The 14657-nt window shown below is 50.9% G+C and overlaps 1 protein-coding gene across 8 annotated transcripts in view; it reads left to right on the top strand.

The window, feature by feature from the left end:
* The window catches only part of CDH23 (cadherin related 23), a 132542-nt gene that overhangs the window by 13104 nt on the left and 104781 nt on the right, over positions 1-14657 (top strand). The window contains exon 1 of one of the 8 annotated variants that reach the window (XM_040562805.1): positions 3209-3276. The exons of the other annotated variants lie outside the window; for them this stretch is intronic. The gene's annotated coding sequence lies outside the window, so the exon portion shown is untranslated. Of the gene's footprint in view, positions 1-3208; positions 3277-14657 lie in introns of those variants that run through there. 8 annotated transcript variants of the gene reach the window in all.

The following is a 14657-nucleotide window of genomic DNA, read 5'->3' as shown; positions in this document are numbered from 1 at the left end:
ATCCCTGCTGCCCGCAGCATCCCCAGCGCTCCGTGCACCGGGTGCTCGTGTCACTGGCAGGAGGGAGGGCTCAGCCATCTGTGTGCAGAGTGAGGGCCTCTGGTGCTGAGCCAGCTCCGGGTGCCTCCTTCCAGCCTCTCCTTGCCTCCCCGTGGCCGGGCTCGGGTGCACCTAGCACCAAACGAGCATCCCCGCTCGCTGCGTGCAATGCCTAGAGGAATCTTAAGCAACAATTAAGAGATCATTCCCCCTCTAATCACTTACAGGAGTAAATTAGTCTTGTCAGGAGCTATTAAGACGGAGCGCTTGGAATTCATTAGGCGAGATCGGGACTACGGAGCTGCTGGTGCTGCCGCCAGTCCAGGCTGATTAATTCCTCTGAAAACATCATCAATGCCCATCTGTTTCATTTAGGTCTGGGGAGAGCAATTTTCAGGTGGACTGACCCTCTAGTCAGCTAGTTCACCCAGAAGTAATGAAACACACACATAGGCGGAGGGGGAGCGGGGGGAATACGGAACGTGAGCAGGAGGAGGGTGAGAGACACTGAATTGGGGATGGGAGAGCAGGGGGTGCCGGAGGAGGAGGAGGAAGGGTGATGAAGGGGTGGTTGGGGCACAAACGGAGAGATGCTGCTGCACTGATGCTGGGGACATCACGGATGATGGGAATGTGGAGGTAGAGGGAGAGGTTTGCTGTTTTTTAACTCTCCCCCTGCCACTTTGAACCAATGCGTCGGAGGAAATGGGGCACCAGGAGAGCCCGCACCAGCTGCAGGTAGCCAAATCGAGGTGTTTTACACCCAAAGTAATAGCTGGTTAACAGCCCTGAGAGAGAGAGCTTCTAGGAGAGGGACTGTCTGTCTTTATTGTGCTACTGACTACCTTAAGCAAAATCATTCCAAGGGCCATTTCATTTAATCCCACACCTTTTAGAGGTGGGTAATGGAGAGCAGTGTGGATATCGACGCCGGTGGAGTGCCGGAGGTCTGGCGAGGGGATGCTCTTCGTCAGCATCACGAGGAGGTGGTGTTATTGTAGGAATGGGTTCCTCAGGAGGTGTAGATCAGTGGGGCAAATCTTTGCCGTGGCTTTTATAGCTCTGGGGGTCTGTATTTGCTGCTGTCCCTGCAGGAAAGCTGGAGGTGGGGACTGAGATGGAGAGCTTCAGGCTTCAAGTGGTGCTTTTCCTCTTGAAGTTGCACAAAGGTGTGAGAATGTTTTGGGGCTGAATTTGGGGCATTCAGTACCTAAATATCTTGTGGCAGGAGCCGGTGTTTTGCCCTGAGGCAGGGATTTGGGGAGGGGAGGATGGGGCACCCTTGGCTGCCCCCAGTGCTGCTCCCAAAGCTCGCCCTGGGGCGGGCAGTGGGAGAAACTAAGCTGTGGGGGCTCAGCTCCTTCTGCTTGGGGTCCCCCCCTCCAAAAGCAATGTCATCTTAGTGAAATGCAGCGACTGGGGTCTAATTGCCCAGAAAATGGGTTTGCTATATGCAGGACAGGATTTGGAAAATGAAGATTATCCATCACATCGTGTCTGTAACCAGCCTCATGACCACCTCTCTTGGATTCACCTGAGTTTCTGTGAAAGCTTTCATGCCTCAGCACCTGGCAAACTGTATGACAAAAGCCATTTGGATGAGCACAATCCCACTTTCTCTTTGTCGAAGCGTCACAGGGACAACCTGGTCTCAAACTAGGAGAGGGGAGTGAACTTGGAGGTCCTGCATCTTCTGTAGGTCTTGCTGGGGTTGAGTGATGTGGGATGGAAGGGAAACCTGGTGGGATTTTGTTGCAAGGCTTGGCCAGCCCCCGGGCAACATGAGCACAGGGAGATGCCAGGAGAGGTGCTCAGGGCACGTGGGATGCCCGGCAGGTGTGAGGCTGGGCTCCCCTGGGGCTCTAGCCAGGGCTGCTGCTGTTTGATTCTGAGTTGTTTCTGGGCAGGAGAGCACTTGCAGCTGGGGCTCTCGGCTCTCAGCCTCTCTGGCTTGCTGGGATCCTCTCCTCTGAGCGTTATTAGCAGGAGGCTTCCAGCACCTGGTGGGATGCTCAGCCCCAAAGCCAGCTGCATCCTCTCCTGGGCAGGGAAAGCTGGGCTGAGGTTGTGTGCTCTGCTCCTGGCCCCGCTGCCTCTCCTGAGGGAAGGTGCCGTGCTTTCTGAGTAGGTGAGTGACGGTAGGTATTACAGCTTGCTTCTGTCCCCATTTGCTGTGTGGAACTTCTGCTGAGCTGGTAAATGCACTGCAAATAGCTCCTGCTCTGGGAGCAGGGTGGGGATGCTTGGGGGAGAAAAAATCCAGCTAGTTCGTGAACTTGCAAATGCCACTGCAGGAATGTCAGTGGGGGCCAGGAAGGAGAGCTTTGGCCAGCAGGCTTGTGGCAGCCTGGCTTGAGTTTCTGCAGAGAACAACCCAGGCCCTGACTTCTGAGAGCTGGAGCCTGCCCAGGGCAGGCAGCACTGAGCATGCTGCTCCCTCTTCTTAAAGGGAACTGGGGAGGAAAGCTGGTTTTCGGGGAAAATCCACACTGGGCTCTGAAGCATGCAGATGTTTCTCCACCAAGCTTGTCAAAAGGAGCCATGGTGGACACTCCAAGCCTTTTGGGATTGAGGGTTGCTTTCCAAGGGGCTAGGAAGAGGGACTTGCTGTCCGGCAAGCGGGGTGGCCCACTGAGTGTGGCTCGGAGGTGACATGTCCCTCTGATTGCCTGGATTCCCTGTTGCACTTGGCTGCGGTTTCCAAGGCAATCATCTCTTCCATGGCATCCTGTCAGCACAGGTCCTGAGCAGGCAGATGCTTTGGCACCCGAGTGAGGTCCCCGGGGGTGCCGGGCCACTCAAGCTGCTGCTGGAGATAGGGTTATCTAAGCCCTGCCTGCTGCTTTGATCCCGCAGCTGGAGGCATCTGCTGGGGACATGGTGGCACTTCCCTGGTGCAGAGCTGGAAGGACACAAGCTCTGGTGCTCTGGTTTTGACATCCTGACTGCGTAAAGTCCCTCTGAGACCCGTGGGATGGAGCCATGAGCAGAGCATGTGGCTTTTGGGGAGGTTGCACGGGGTGCTGTCGTGCTCCTCTCCCTCCTGCTCAGTGCCAGTACTGAAAAGAGAAAATTCACTTTATGTGCGGGCACCGTGGGGTTAAATGTCGTGAAGGCTTGTGGGCATGCCTTAACGAGGTGCTAATTGGGAGCTTAGGAGGTGTGCCACAGCTCGAAAGCCTTGTGGCGCAGCTCCTGGAGGGCAGTGTGAAGCTGGGAGAGCAGGAGCACACCAAGGTAGGGCTGTTTTTTGAAAAAAGGTGTCGTTTTGGGGAAGGGGACCCATGCACGGTCTTGCTGAGGATGCCACCTGCCTTCTCTTTAGCTGTGCTCCTTCCAGAGCAACGTCCAGCTCTGGCCATGCCTTGCAGCTCTCCTCTGCAGCCCTGGCTGTGCCAAGCTCTTTCCCCACACTGAGCTAGCAGGAAAACTATCCCTGCTTTTATATATATAAATCTTTTTTTTTTTTTTTTTTGTATTACTTTGCTGCTGACTTAAGTGCTGGAAGAGCTCCACAAATGCTCCAAAGAAAAGCCAGAAACCTTCCCAAAAGGCAAAGGAGGGAAGGTGCAAGTGGGAGGAAGGTGAGAGCCCAGCAGACCCAGGACCTCCCCCAGCCCAGCTACAACAGCCCCTGCTGGGGTGCAGCTGCAAGGTGGGCTGAGTATGTAAGGCATAGGGTGGTGCAAGAGGGCTGAGGGCCAACTTTTTGTTCAAATCAGCTTGAGTTGATGGTAAAAACATGGTGCTGGTTGTCAGTGACCCCCAGGTGGGGGGTAAGCGCACAGCACAAGGGGGTAGGGCATGGTGGGGGCTGGTCTCTGGCTGGCTGCACAGTTTGGGGACCACATGGCAAACATCCCATCCTCCACGCTGTGCTACCAACGCCGGGGGCAAAGGTTACAGAAAGGTAAAAAGCCGTGGGGTTGTGTTGTTGCTGTTTATCTGGTAAGAAAAAGGGGCTTGGCATGCACAGGCAGACCCCCGGCTCCTCAGCTCGCTTTCTGCTGGCTGCTTTTAGCTGGAGGTCTGGACAGGGGATAAATCCAGGCTTGGGGTCCAAGGTAGGGTGGATGATTCCCCTGGGCTTTCCAGGCAGAGAGCTGTGCGGGGCTGGCGTTTGCTGGGAGCAGCCCCAGGTGCCCACCATCAGCCCCGCGGGGGAGCGCGTGCCTGCCCGTGTGCAGCTCGCAGAATTGATTTGGCCTTTTCCGAAGGGATAATTCAAGATGAATATGCTGGTCTCTGGCTGTGAGGGAGATTGAGATATTTTTGAATACGAAGTCTGTTTTCGCGAGGTTCATTACGGGCATGGCTGTGAGTGAATGTTCTCCTTTAGAAACGCGAGCTGTAAGAACATCACCTTCATCTCCAGTATTAATTGAAAGCAATATTACCCTCTGCTGACTATTTACTGTCTAAAATTGGATTTGCAATCTTCTTGGGTCAGAGCCGATAAGTGCTCTGCGAAGGGCTGGGCTTGTAACGACTCTAACGAGCAACAAATATTTGAGGAATATTTCACAAAGCTTGATTAAAAGGGATTTCACTTCTCCTAACAAGCCCTTTTGCTCCTGTTTGTTGTTAGAAGGCCCATCGATGAAACCGTTTGTTGAGCTTTAGCAAATACAGCACCAGAAATGAAAACTTAGGCTCCGGAATTAGTTATTCCCAACACCTTAAGGGAACCTTAAGGAAAAAAAGCCCCCCCCCGCTCCTCAACGCTGCTTCATTAAATTAATCACTTGATCAATCACTTAAATCTTCATATTTGCTTTGCTAATTAATGCTTATGTTTAAAATGGGGGAGATGGAGAGAAGGCAAAGTATGTTTGCAGTGTGGACTCATTAACCTTGCTTTAGGTAACTTCATCAAACTGTTTGCAGCTCTGATCTGGCCACCTCTCACGTTCGCCTGTGAGCTCTTACATCCTGGCGAACCCCTTTTAAAAGAAACAGAAAGATGTGTGTTTATGGTAATGAGGCCTGGGTTCATTTTTATGTATGAGGTGACTTTAGTGGCTTTAATGCAAGGTATCTGCACCAGGCTGTCTGTAGGGGCTTCATTCACGGTCTGGCTTCTTGCTGGGCAAGCAAGCTATGGGAGACAGAGGTGGAGAAGGTAGGGCAGAAACACTGAATAGTCTGGATCCAAAAAGACTTCCCAGATCATCACGTCCAGCCAGCAGGTCGCTTTTTTCCACCAAACCTGGAGAACAGGAGGAGAAAGTGAGGAGACAGAAGGTAGGGGCAAAGAGGTCAACCCAAGGAAGCGCCATGCAGTTGTCACCTCCTTGCGACTCTGCACCCCGTGCCAAAGGAAGGATTTTAGTAAATACCCTCAGTTTTACTCCATAGGTACAGCTGGGGGGTTAAATCAGCATGCTGGCTATTGTCTGACTTTTAGAGCAGCAACAGAGAGGTTGCAGCTCCTTTCTTCCTTTGAGTGCTCTGCTCTCATGCACAGTCGGCACGCTGAGCTCCACCACCCTGGTCCTGGCCCTCTGAGGCTTCAGTACATCTGGTGGCACACAAGAGCTTGTAACAATATAAGGAATCATATACAATGTGTGTGGATGCATGTGTGTGTTCAGACCAGAAGGCTACTTATATCTCCTGGAGGTTAGGATGTCCTAAGGGCCACCTGGAGCCCAGTGCTATAGGGAAATGCATACCTGCACAGAAAATGGTTATTTTTGGTGAGGAGTTCTGGGGAAAGGGAGCTTTTTTTTTTCCTTCTGAGTCTATCAGTAGGGCCTTTTAGAACAACAACAAAAAAAAAAAATAAAAAAAAAAAAGCTGTGATGAGAAGGAGCAATAACCAGGCCTACGCATGCCAGATTGGGAGCGTGGTATATTTGGGCTGTGTGAGTTTAAAAAAGAAAAGGCTGCTCCCAGCCTGGCGCTGCAGTGAAGTGGCAGCTGCTGGGAAGGGATGGCTCCGAGATGGGCTGGCATCCAGCAGTTTGCACCATCGTGAGTTTGTCAATGAAATAGCACAGAGGCAGCATCCAGCTCCTGAGCCAGCCAGGCAAGGTGGGAAACAGCTCAAGGCACTTCCCAGGGGTGCCCGTCCTGCTGAGAAAGGTACTCCACGAGAGCCACAGTTGCTCTTTTTACAGCAGTTACAGGCTTCTAGACTTGTGAAAAATTAACCTTTTAATTAAACTTTCCATAACTGGTCACCATGGAAATAGTACTTTATTTTTTTTAAATAAAACTATTCAAGCTATTCCCCATCACCTCTGCATTCCTATTGTTGCTTCCTGGTGTTTGGTTCTGTAAAAACAAATGGACGAATTCACCTGCCTCAAAATCGTTTTAAGCAATTAACATGTGAAAATTCAACTAGCTAGTCCTCGTTCCAGGGAAAAAAAAATAAAAATAAGCAGGTAGAAGAGAGCCGTTCTGGAGCACATGCGCATGCCGCGCGCTGAGATTGCGGGATGAAAGCCTCGCTGTTGGGAAGCGTCTGCAGAAAGCTGCCCCCAGCCTGGTGGGCGTTATTAGGGATACTTAACCCTTCTCAGTGCAAAATCCTATTTGTGTAAAGCAGCTCATGCCAACATGTGCATCGTCGCAGCTTCCCAGTGCCGACTGGGCTGTGTTGGCTGTGTCAGTGATGGGTTGTATCTCGGTTTTGTTGCCATTTGCTGATTTTTTTGGGGAACATGCAGGATTTTTGGGAGGATGTGCAGGGTGGTCACCTTGATGTTGTGCTTTTAAACCACGTTATCGCAGCCTGGTGCTAATGCACCTTTCTGCACCGGCTGGATTAATGCGCTTGATTGGCAGCAGGAGTTAATAAATTGGTTCCTCCTGTCAAAGCACTCCCGTGTGCTGATGGCTTTTGAATTAACTGTAACCACTCGGGGGAAAAAAAAGATCGAGACGGCATTGTTGGACGATTCAATGAAAACATCTGCTCAATTTGCAGCGGTGGTCAAAGGAGTGAATGCGCGCCGCGTTCCCTCTCTTAAAGATTTATTAGTATTGCCCTTTACGCAAGGGGGAAAGATTTCAAACACTTGACATTTAATGGTTAGTAACTCAATTTTATTCCATTCATCTGCATTGATTTGTCAAGTTCCTGCTCTGGTGAGCCTCCCGCGTTGTATCGTGTAGGTTGTCCAATTCAGGGGGCGATGCAGTCCTGGGTTTCTCCTTTTCTACCTGAGCACGGAGGAATCTCTTTATTTTTTTAAGTGAATATTAGGCTCGAGGAGGGAGATCATCCCACAGAGCTCAGTGTCCTTACACTAACAGCAGCATGGCTTCGTTTCTTACTCTGCCATTCAGTTTTAAATGGTTAAATTAAAAATAGGATGGGGGAAGAGGCTTAGAAATGTGAAAGGTCCAAGGGAGAATAACAAACAATCCACAGTGAGGGGAGAAGCGAGGAACGTGCTTGCAGGCAGAGATTAATGTTTGTTACTAATGATTTTGGGAAACAGAGGGGAAGAAATAGATATGGCAGAAGAATATAAAACCACCAGCACTGCAGATAGACAGCCTGACTCTGGAAGTGCTCCTTTTCCCATATGACCGCCGCATCAAATTAAACACATCCTACCAGATAACATGATTTTTCTGTGTAAAAGACTAAAACATTAACGTAAAACTCAGCTCAACAGGATGGAAAGGTAGGGAGTTGGAAGTATGAGCCCTTTGCAAGTGCCCTGTACCCTAATTTCAGCCCAGGATGCCTGTTTGTATTCAACATTGAGCATGTTTAGGCAAGAGATGAGGCTTTTCCCTGTGGGGATGCACAGAAACCTGTTGCAGCTGCAGGGATGCTGTCTGCAGTCCCGTCAGGTACAGGGCTGGGAGGGACGGGTTGCGGGGAACACGGCAGCTGTTACACGAGTGCTTCAGTGGAGTTGTGGAAATAGTCATAAATTAGGGCTTTGCATGGATGAGGGTGAGAAAAATAAAGTTCCCTGGCAGGTATCGTCGCACTGGGGAAGGATGTTCTGGCGGAAACCATAAAAATTTGCAGAGTCCTCCAAATCTGTGCAATGGGGGCAGCAAGGGATGGGGGGGTGGGGGGGAAAGGGGGGGCCTGGGATGCTCCGGGGTGGATTTTGGTTGCAAAATGGCACAAATGGTTGCAAGGGGCTGGCTGGGCGAGAGGCTTCTCCCTGCCTGTCCTGCCCCTGTTATCCCTAAACCCACTGTGCTGTAAAAGCCGAAGCAGCCCCAGGTGGTCAGGTAATGGCATCTTTAATTGTGCTCTGAATGAGATTAACTTCTTATCTGACAGCCTGACATCTTTATTGTTATTAATGTGTGAATAATACAGGTGCTTTTTACATGTAACTTTGGTAGCAAGTGTTTTGGTCCTGTTTAGCTCTGTTGTGTCGGTGAGCCACCTTTGGAGGCCCAGGCCCTGAGAGCAGGAATGAGGTTGAGGGGTGCTGCTCCTATTTCTTTCCTATTTTTAAACACTTGTTGCCCTTGTATTGCAGCTATTCATGTTTATTGTTTTGAACTGGGGGACTCGCCTGCTCCCAGTAAGCCTGGGCAATTCCTATGGGCACTGGGGTGCTGAAGGGTCTGGGACCATCTCCCCCAAAGGGAGGAGGAAGAGCTGCAGGCACTCGGGGATGGCAGATGCTGTTCCAGAGAGATTATCGTGGTCCTAAAACCTGGATAGAGGATGACAGCCCCATTTACCATTCAAACTCCTCTGAAAAATCAAGGGCCTTTCCCCAAATTGCTCCTTTGAGTGATGCTGGGGCAGGAGGTGGCTGCAGCCTGTTGGCCTCACAGAAAGTGCTTTATGCCAGGTAACTGGCTGCTGAGCGGGATGGCAAGGTCAGGAGTGCCTTTGCCTGGGAGAGCTTCAGCCAGCACTTCTATCAAAACCAATATTAATTTTCCCTAATTAGGAGCTGCAGCTAATGAGTGTCACAGCTAATTTACCTCATCCGTAACGAGGAAGAGGAGGGGGTCAGGCGCTGGGATAAGGGACTGCAAATCTGGCTCCTCTGTGCTTTGAAGAGGCCCTTTTCTTTTTGGGGTGGGTCTCTGAGTTTGTGACGAGCTGGATGACTGTGGTAAGGCACGGGCAGGTTTGTAGGGCTGCTTCTTCTGCCTGGTGCCTCGTGTGGTTCATGCAGGCTGCCTGCAAAGGCTGTGGGCAGCACCACTCCACAAACGTTGCCAAACAGTACTAATAAAAAGCAAAAAATAAGCTGGAGTTATTCCTGTTAGTCCTTTAGACAGGACAACATCAACTGTGTCTTTCCAAGGTGGCTCCGGTTTTATAATCCGCCACTTCCTAAACAAGTTGGAGACTGAATTATCCGCAGAGATTATTGTTTGAAATAAGAATACACTGGAGAAACTTGTGGTCTGCTTTCGCACAGTCAGACAGCCAAAATCAACTGAATAAATGATTCATGGGATTTATTTGCGTTGCCCTGACAAAGCCTGAGAAGTCTCCTTTGTCTGGATAGATCCATTGTGCCAGCAAAGGGACAAGCTGGTGCATACTTTTAGGGGGATGAGAGCTGTATGATGCCTTGTCTGAGTCAGCTTTCCCACCAGGAGGATGTTGAGGCCGTGGGGAAGGGGTTTGGCTCTTGGGCATGACCTAGAAGTTTGCACGGAGAAGTGATGTGGGGAGAAGAGCCTCTCCTCATTCCCAATGAGAGCATCTTTGATTTTGTTATAGCTGGTGCTCTGCGAAATTGCTACTGAGTTAAAAAAGAGGGAGAATAAGAAATAGAGCAGGAGATGGCCTTGTCCTTGGTGGTGTCATCCTGGTGGCCAAGCTACCTGATGAGGCCTTTGCTTTATGGCCAAATATTGGCACAAATTAAGCAGGCAAATGGCTCCCCCCTTCCTCACCACCTCCTACCATGCCCAGCCTTCTGCAGCCTCGGTAGCTGCAGTGACAGGGCTGTGGGTAACCAGCACGAATTAATTGCTCCACAGCTGGACCCTGCTCTGAGCAATCAGACCAGCTTGCTAGTACATCACCCATACCAGAGGAACACCTGGGAAATCCTAGGGGGAAACCCCATGGCAGAGAGCTTACGCAGTGTGACTTGGCTTCCTTGGGATGACAAATACGTGGGGTTTCTCTAATGTGCTGGATGTTGTTGTATTTTCAAGGTTTACCCCAATTTCTACAGCACCTGTTGGAGCTGCAGCACCAGTCACCCGACAAAAATAATAGTGCGGCGGTGACAGTGACATATAAGCAAGCACCGGCATCCGTGAACTCCTCGATGGTATTTGTGCACAGGAGGATGTAGCCTCATGCATCAAACTCCCTGATCCTGGTGAGAGAGGAAAAGAGAGAGGAAAAGCTTGGGGAGATTGGGCATGATGTACAAACCTCTCGTCCTAGCTGAACATGAGGGGGTGAGGCGCATGATGCTGGGTCAGATGATGGGTGAAAATGTGTGGACACAGAAATACGCAACTCAACCTATTGAGGATATAGGGTTTGGGGTGGAGGGGCTCCTGAAGCCATTTTTTGCAAGGTGTGAGGCTGCAGCCGGAGCTCTGCTGGCATCTACCCCTCCCCTGCTCGCCTGCGTGCCCTCTGCTGGGGCCAAGGTGGCTGAGAAAGTTTCTCTGCACTTGGTGCCCAGGAAAAGCGACCTTCAGGCAGAGTTCTTGGGCAAAAAGCTTCCCCATCCGTGACAGATTTGCCTATAAATCTCCGGTATTAATGCCCAGGTTCCCAAGGTCTGTCATCCTGCGTGCTGGCGAGCCACGTGAGTTGCTCAAAAACAATGCGCCGAACTCATCAGTCATCCTGGAGGCAGTCTCCCCGGCAGGGAGGTGATGCTGCGGAGGGGGAGGCTGGGGGAAGCTGCAGGCTTCTGGTCTGGGGTACGTGGGGCAGACAGGAGAACCCCCCTGGGCTGGGAGCACATGTGGGCATCCCAAAATCTGAGCAGACCAAAATTATGTCATGTGCAAGGGAGCTGGAAGTGCTTTGCGTGAGGGCTTTACCCACCTGGTTTGCTTTTTTTGCTGGGGGTGAAGGGGCTCAGGTCTGGAGCACGGTGAGACCCATGGGATCCCAAACTCTATGCCCTGGGCTTTGGGGTTTCATCCCCAGTGCCCCCTCTTCTCGCTCCCTGGCCTCACTATTACACCCCAAATCGCCCCGCGCCCTCCAGGAGCTTGCAGCCAGCTGCCACCCACTGCAGGACGATGCTGCTGCAACCAGTGACATTGTTTTATTTATCTGTGGGTTGTTTTTTATACAACTGTATTCATGAATAATTCTGAAAGTGTCTCTTTTTTTTACGGAAAGAGTCAGGTTGATTTTAAAATAGACTCAGCATGAGCATCTCTTATTGGTACAGGTATTAAGCAAGTTATGAATTTCTTGCACTTTGGGTCCTAGGAAAATCCTTTCCTTATTCTGTTCTCACTCACTGCTGGTTAATAAGGCTTATTAGCACTCTTTAATAATGGCAGATGTAATCGCAGCCCAAATTTTAGGAGCTGCATAGGCCAGGGTCCTCTCTACATCCTCGCAGGGATGAGGGCTGGAGTAAAGTGCAACCAAAAGAAGGAGGAAGAGGAGGGGGAGGAGGAGTGTCCTTTCCTTTAGTGGAAAGGAGGAAAGGAGGTATACTGCTTGCTGGTGGTATGAAAATGCTCACCACACATCATGAAGTGCTGTATGTGCCTGTAGTGTGCTTGGCTTGGTGGACTGAGTCTAGTTGGGGTTTTTCTTAGTGGTTTTTAGGCACATCTTCTTGTGATGGAGATGGGCAGCGCCTGTTGACCACTGGGGCGATGTGCCTCATGCTGCAGCATCCCCGATACATGAACACCTGTAGAAATACCCAACAAACATGACGTGGATGTCAGGGCAGAGGTGGCTGAGGCTTGGCTCTTCCTCTCAGACATGTGCAAGCAGCTGCTGGCAAGTAACTGCTGAATTCAGTGGTCAATACCCATTTCTCCCTCGTTTAGGGCTTCAGGGGAAAGAGCAGCCTTCAAAGTCTTTCCTTGGAGCAATCAAAAGAAAAAAGCCTAAAACTGTGACTTATTGGATCACTTCTCTGCATGGATTTCCACTTTTAGAACAGCCTGTGAAACCTCAGTGATTGCTTTCTTCTCGCCTTCAAACAGCCCAGCAGCTGGGATTTAGCACAGGCCTTTGTCTTGTGTTTGGATTTACAAATTTTGGGTTTTCCATGTGACTAGCGGAGCCTTTTCGGAGCACAGACCGTGCTGGCCACCAGGCGAGGCGGGGGAGCACCCCATGAAGCCCTGCCTCAGCTTGCCAGGAGCTGGACTGCCAAAGGTCCCCTTCGAAGGGGAGCTGGTCTTTTAGGATTATTTCTGTTTCCAGGCATGTCACGTGTGCTGCCCAGGCTATGGTGTCAGTGGTAAATGGGCTGGGAAGAGCCTGGGCTTGCTGCGCACCCAAGGGATTACAGTGAGCTTGGAAAGGGCCCTTTGGTACTTTTTTCTCACCCATTTTCTCTTGCCGCTGTGACGAAATTCCTGTAGCAAGTGTTCCCTAGAGCCCTGAGACAAAACACAGGGAAAAAGGAGCCACGTGAATGCTCACGAGATGTTGTGGAAGCTACTGAGAGATGTTTTCGCACAAAGTCATTTAATTTGGGTGTTCGCCTCTGCTCTCAGCCTGTTCGTGACAACTTCTGTGCAAGTTGTTCTGCGTTTTTTAGGGAAATTCGGGCAGGCCGTGTGCTCTGTGTTTGCAGGAGGCTGTGTTTTCGTGCAGGTGCTTCCGCAGAGCCCCGGGAAGCTGTTGCTGGCGGCGCGGAGCTCTCCATCACGACGCGCGGCGCTCCCCTGTGACCGCAGTGACCGTGTGCGTGCCGCGAGCAGGCAGTTGCCAGCAGTCGTAGGAGCACTTAGCAAGAGATCCTTTGCCTGAAATATGTTTTTAATAAGCCATTCACTGAATATATCCAAATAACAAATAAATTCCTGCAAATCTCAGCCTACTTGCAGATGACTCGCAAATGAGAAAGGCTAAATTAATTGAATGCTCTAGTCACTGGGGATAATTGTCCAGCTGTAGCGGCGATCTCCAGATGTTTGTTTGCAGAAGAGTGTGCCTTCATAGGAAAAGAAAAACACTCGTGGGTATATTAACTCGGAAACAAATTTACAGCTGTGTGCTTGTGCGCTCTGCCTTGCGCTCCCGCCAGCGACTGCAGAGCTCTGCTCCGAGGTTTCCTCTTGCACCAAACAGCCTCTTTATTTCCCACTCATTGCTCTCCTGGCCGCGTTTAGGCATCTGTGACGTGCAAAGTGAGGCCGTGGCCCCATGCAAGCCTCCCAGGCTTCAGCAAATATCACCCTCACCATGCTCCGTGGTGTGTCATGTGTTGCTTCGTCTGGTTCGGGCAGCTGGGGCTTGACTTTGGCGTGTCATTTGGGTGGGTTTGTGGTGTAGGATGGGAGAATGGGATGCTGTGGGTTGTGTTGTGGCTGCCTGGGGAGAGTGGAAGAGTTTTTTTTTTGGTGGTTGGGAAGGGGGAATGCTCCAGACCTAACGTCAGCTGAAGCCTGGAGCTCTGCCCAACCAGAGCTTGGTTTTATCGGTGTGTGAGAGTCGTCGGTCCAGCATGCCCCATCCATTTCCCTCAGTCCTACTTTGTTTCTGTTGTTGCACAGCCCCAGCTGGGTTTGAAGCCCCGTAGCTGAAGTGCCCCATTACTCATGCGAGCGAGGACAATGGGACATGGGGCTGCTCTCAAATGTCTCCGTGCGTCGGCGTCATTAATAACCCTAACGCTGGCATCACCCGCTCCTAAATAGCCTCATTTATCAACAAGCAATTTGCTGCGGCACTGTGGCGGGGAGGCAGATAAGCTTGTGCCTCGGATACCCAGGCACTGCCTGCCAAGTCTCTCCCCACCTTCTCCGTGGCATTTGGGAGGGAGGTGTGCGGGGAAGAGCTCCGGGTAGGATTGGGGAGTTGTCGTCATCCCCAGGGAGCTGAGTTGAGCTGGGGGAAGGTGGATTTGAGTTTGAATGTCTTGCATATACCTGGGCTGTTGCCTTGGTGGAGTCTTCCAACCAGCTCCTGGTTTGTCTCGGGTCTCTTAAGGGATTTATTTGCTTTTCAGGGGGCGAGAGGAATGGGGAATGCAACCTATTGGTGGTAGGGGGATGGTTGGACCAGATGATCTTGGAGGTCATTTCCAACCTTAATGATTCTGTGATTCTAGAATTGGCCATTCTGGGCATCAATGTCCTGGCCCAGCTCTCTAGTTTTGCTCTTACTGAGGCCATGCCTTGGAGACTGAGAGGTGCTAACTCAGAGGTGCTAACTCAACTCGAGAGATAAATCAGGAGGGATTTTGCTGCATCTCCATTACAATGAGGTGGAATCGATCACTCAGCGCAGGTTTTGAAACCTCAGAGAGTTACGGTGGCAGTTCAAGGCCAGTTTGCTTATGGATCTGAAGTCTGCAGACAAAAACCTGACCACTGGCACCGTCTCCTTCTGGCTTCAGCCAGTCAGCAGGACTCCTAAATTTTCTCTTGAGCATTTTGGGGTCACTTTGACATGCATACAAAAACATGCTGGAGCAAGTTATCCAGCGATGCTTGGGATCAGGACATCTGCATCCATTTATCCCCCTGAAGCATTCAGG

Source organism: Cygnus olor, chromosome 7 (genome assembly GCF_009769625.2).
Source record: "Cygnus olor isolate bCygOlo1 chromosome 7, bCygOlo1.pri.v2, whole genome shotgun sequence".
NCBI lineage: Eukaryota > Metazoa > Chordata > Aves > Anseriformes > Anatidae > Cygnus > Cygnus olor.
Note: the sequence above shows the minus strand (reverse complement) of the source record. Positions and strands in the feature narration are given on the sequence as shown.